The sequence below is a fragment of the Octopus bimaculoides genome, chromosome 3 (assembly GCF_001194135.2).
Source record: "Octopus bimaculoides isolate UCB-OBI-ISO-001 chromosome 3, ASM119413v2, whole genome shotgun sequence".
Taxonomy (NCBI): domain Eukaryota; kingdom Metazoa; phylum Mollusca; class Cephalopoda; order Octopoda; family Octopodidae; genus Octopus; species Octopus bimaculoides.
In genome coordinates, this window is record NC_068983.1 from 35320411 (window position 1) to 35325412 (window position 5002).

Sequence of the window (5002 nt, forward strand, 5' to 3'; positions counted from 1 at the left end):
TACTGACAATCATGACAAACCCTTTTTGTTATCGGTTATCACTTGCGCTAGTTTTGACTGAACTCGCGTTTGCGCATGCAGGTAGTCAGCCAAATCAATAGATACAACCTGCAGATCCACTGTTCCAGATAAATCTCAACCTATATGAGACCCAAACTGTTCACTCCAAACGGAGTCGTTAGATCGAACGGGCTGCATTGTAGCACCGTTTTCAAATATATTTCTGTACACCTGGATGCTAATTGTAATAATGGTGGTGATATTGGTAATGATAGTGATGGTAGTAATGATGGTGTTGGTAGTGATCAAAGGGATGAAGATCATGATCATCATAATAATAATGATGATAACATTCTGTGGAGAATTTACCATACTTTATTTTTCCTTGTTAAATTGTAACCACTACCACAACAGAAATAATGGGGTAAATGTTTATTATAAACTAGCAAACGCACCCGTCCTTTGGACGCTTTAAGCTGCTTTGGTGGTATTTTTTCACCAAATAATTGAACTATCGAGAAATTTTATGAGTAACACGGCAATCTATGTTTCCGATTTACCTAGGAACAGAAAACCAAATTGAAGGCTAGTTATTCAATGATCATAGAACATATAAGTTTGGAAGCGATTCAAAGTAGAGCTGCTGAAGAGTTTTAGGAGTAGATTACGGATAATGACTACAAATTATAGTTATAGTTGTTTTAATGAAAGCGAAATTTCTTGTCAGAAACATCCACATAAATGGTGTAAGGAAATTGAAGGAAGACTTTAAAACTCCTTCTCTGCAAGTTTATTTTATTCAGCAGCAAAGAGAGCTATTTTTTTCGGAGAGAAATGTGATTGGTATGTTCAAAATGGCATAATACCTACTTGAAAAAGTAGAGCTGAAGGAATGTATTTGCTACGTGCTTACAGTGTACAGCCACTCTGAAATTGACTTCAGGTAATGAAAAATGAAGACACGACTAGTTTGACTTCAGTTTACGAATACTGCTTTGAAAATTTAGCAGTTCGCAGTGAAAAGATGTCGCGTTCGACATATCATAATAGATGGGTAACTAAGCATCTTTAGAGTGAAACAACGCATTGGTAGGTAAACAAAAGTATCAACAAATAGAAGATAGGGAAGGGAACATCACCTTTCAAGTAACTGAGAATAGGTAGCCAAAGTTTAATGCAGTTTAAATATGGAGATTAAGATTGTTTGGTATTAGATATTCATCGCGTACAGTGTCACTAGTCAATGTAATCACCGTCGCAAGTTTTCAGTCAAAATAAATAAGTAGACAAAATCCTTTCACTTTTATAATATTCTTTAATACACAATTACAACATATAAATAAATGATAACTGATGGACAGACGAAATAAATAAATAGACAAAATCCGTTCACTTTTATGATATACTCTAACAAAGTAATAATACAAAATTGCAACATATAAATAAATAATAATATTTTTAAAATGTGAAAACCACTAAAAAATATTCTCTGATGTCAATATAAGGACATATAGATTAAGAAAGTACGGAAGATCCGACATACAAAAAGAAACTATGTACATAATACGAATTAGAGAAAAACCCGTATAGCCCACCGTTTTACCTGGTTTGTCCATTTACGCGGGAGCTCTGGGCAAAATGTTATAGTGCATGACCATTTTGGGGACATAAGTAATATGTGTGTAAAGTATGGTGAAAATCGGCTGAGAACTGTGGGCATGTATGCATTAGTCAATATACACACATATTGTGATTTATATATACTAGATAAATATATTTGAAGAAATATAAATATAAATAAAACTTACTCCCACAATTACTTTCATCTTTTCCATTTGGACAATTTTTTGTTCCATCACATTTTCCAGTGTAAGGATAGCAGGTATTGTAGTATTTACAAGTATTCCAATACTCTTTACAATCTTTAAATTAAAAAGAAAAACCAATATAATATCATTGACAGTATCAGTCAATCAATCAATCAATCAATCAATCAGTTTACCGGTTTGTCTTTTTATGCATACGTAACTTGTGTGTATATATATATATATATATATATATATAATATTCTTTTATGTTTTTTGTGTATATTGTTTTGTATGTATACTTTAAGAAAAATCTTTTTGCTATTTAAGCAACTACTAAAACATAAATTTTTCAGTCTGACAACGGCCACTTGAAGCACGAAACTCATATCAGAGTAACTCACTGTAAGCATTGTTATTAAGATTAAAATAAAAATTATCTATTAAAAAGAGGCCACCTCTACTCATTCTTTCAAATATATATATAATACTGTACCAAGAACTTTCTCTTTATTGTTCTACTATATAATATATATGTATATATATATATATATATATATATATATATAGACACACACACACACACACACACACACACACACACACACACATATATATATATATATATATATATATATATAGACAACAAATGTCTCCAAGGAAAAAATTTACAAAAGAAGTGCACTCTTCAGAGGTTATGCGCAACGCAGCAGCTGAGCAAGAGTCTTGGCGCAAAAGATTATGCAGCAGCTGACCTGGCTACACCAAGCACAAACAAGGAACCTTGCCCACCACTGCGCAAGACCACCACAATCAACAGACACGGGATGGCCTCCCCTAACGCCTGCACAGTCGTTACGCTAATATTTTTACTAAATATCGGGAGCCTGTTGCATCATAATAAAAGCAAAATTTCTTTCCTGAGAGACCTTGCTGCATGCAATCAAGCCCTATGCATAGCACTCATGGAAGCTCATCTCAGCCCTGATATAGAGGATGCAGAAGTACACTACCAAAATATGCCAAACTGCAAAAAGACAGAAGGGAAAGGAGCCATAGTGAAGTTGCTGCATACATCCGTGACGACCTCACACTCCAGGTCTTACTGTCATGCTCAAATTCGGTATGTGACTCTCTATTTGTATACATAAGACAACATAATATAGTCATATGCAATACATATTGCCCATCTGATGCTCCAAACTACATAGGCAAGTTTCAAGATTGCCTCACAAGAATTAAAGAAATCCTCATGAAACTGGAACACCACGTGACCATATTTCTAATGGGTGATTTCAACTTCCTCAACATCAAATGGACCAGTCTCATGTTCTCAGGAATGACTCATTGCAAGCAAGCACAGGTGGAGTCCCTATTCAACCTCACCAATGCCCTATTCATGGAGCAAGCTGTACTCAGACCAACTTGGGCGAACAACATTCTGGATCTCTGCTTCACGAACAATATGGACATCGTTCATGATGTGAAAGTGACACCGACATTAGTCTCGGATCACAACATAATAGAGCTATGTTTGGGCCGAAAGTAACCAGAGACATACAGCCTAAAGGAAGCAGCCGAAATCTCTCCAATCTGAACTTCCGCGAAGCAGACTGGAAATCGATCCAGAAAGAGATTCTCAGACAGGACTAGCCAAAATGTCTCTCCACATCAGACATTGACATGAAACTAGAATGTTCCATGTCTGTTGTGCAAGCCATACACCAGAAATATGTCCAAGAGTACAAGGCCAAAACAAATTGGAACAAGATTCCAAGGGAGAGTAAGATCCTCATGAGACGACGGACGAAGGTTGCAAATCGACTCAAAAAACATTCCAAAAGTAGCGAAAGGTCCCGCCTAAAAACAACACTATTGGAGATTGAAAAAAGGCTGTAACAATCCTATGTGAGGGAGAGATCAAACATGAATCCTGGGTTATAAAAAACATTAAGTCAAACCCAAAGACCTTTTATTACGCGAAAGAAACAGCCTCAGTACGCTGCAAGATAGAACCCCTCTTCCAAAAGGATGGCTCCCTCACAGACAGTCCAACTAGGATCAGTGAGGTACTGAATCACCAGTTCAAAGGTGTCTTTACCACGCCGTTGGAACACAGTCAAGTGAACGAACCAGTGGATTGCTTTGCCACCTCACCTATAACTAGCGAGGCAGTTACGATGGAATACATCGACATTAGCGAATAAGATATACTACTAGCCATAGATGAGGTGGACGCAAACTCAACTGCTGGTCCTGATGATTTCCCAGCAATCCTCCTCAAATCGTGTAAGCATGCCCTGGCAAAACCACTCCAGATTCTCTTCCAGAGTTTTCTTGCAAATGGCAGACTGCGAGCAAGCTGAAGGAGGGAATAATATGCCCAATCCATAAAGGGGGAGGCAGAGCAGATGCCAAAAACTTATATAGGCTTATCTCTCTGACTTCATACACCAGCAAAGTTATGGAATGAATAGTCAGAGGGAAACTAATCGCATTCCTTGAAGAAAATAACTTGCTGAGTGATACCCAGCATGGCTTTCGACCAGGTAGGAGCTACCTGACCCAGCTCTTACAACATTATGACTGGGTGTTGAGGCAGTTACTCAACAACTCAAATGTGGATGTAATATACCTTGATTTTGTAAAAGCTTTCGACAAAATGGATCATGTTATGATATGCCACAAACTGCGTGATCTCGGTATAGCTGGAAAACTTGGAGAGTGGTTACATGACGCTCTGAAAGGTAGAAGTCAGGCAGTAGTGGCTAATAGAGCCACCTCTATGAAAACACAAATAGTGAGGGGTGTTCCACAGGGTAACGTCTTGGGACCACTGCTTTTCATAGTGGCCCTCTCAGATATGCCCTCAAGTGACCGGATAGCCACCCTTGCAAGCTTGCAAGCTACGCAGACGATACGAAAGTCTCGCAGAAAATACAGAACCCCAGTGATGTCGCACACCTGCAGCAGGAGTTGGACTCAATTTACAGATGGGCTGAGGATAATAATACGCAGTTTAATGCTGAAAAGTTCTGAGCCCTTCGCTACTAGCGTCCAAGACTGAATATGAAACTTACAGGGTACACTGGTTCACAAGGAATTTCAATCCCAGAGCCTAAATCAGTGAGGGACCTGGGTATCGACATGAGTGATGATGCCTCTTTCCAAGTGCACATTATCAGGAGGGCGACAAA

The 5002-nt window shown here is 38.1% G+C and overlaps 1 long non-coding RNA gene across 1 annotated transcript in view; it reads right to left on the reverse strand.

Moving 5' to 3' along the window:
* LOC106877511 (uncharacterized) overlaps positions 1–1945 on the reverse strand; it is an 8075-nt gene extending 6130 nt beyond the window's left edge. The window contains exon 1 of the long non-coding RNA XR_001410384.2: positions 1809–1945. This is a non-coding gene — a long non-coding RNA (uncharacterized LOC106877511). The remainder of the gene's footprint in view (positions 1–1808) is intronic.
* Between the last annotated feature and the right edge of the window lie 3057 nt (positions 1946–5002).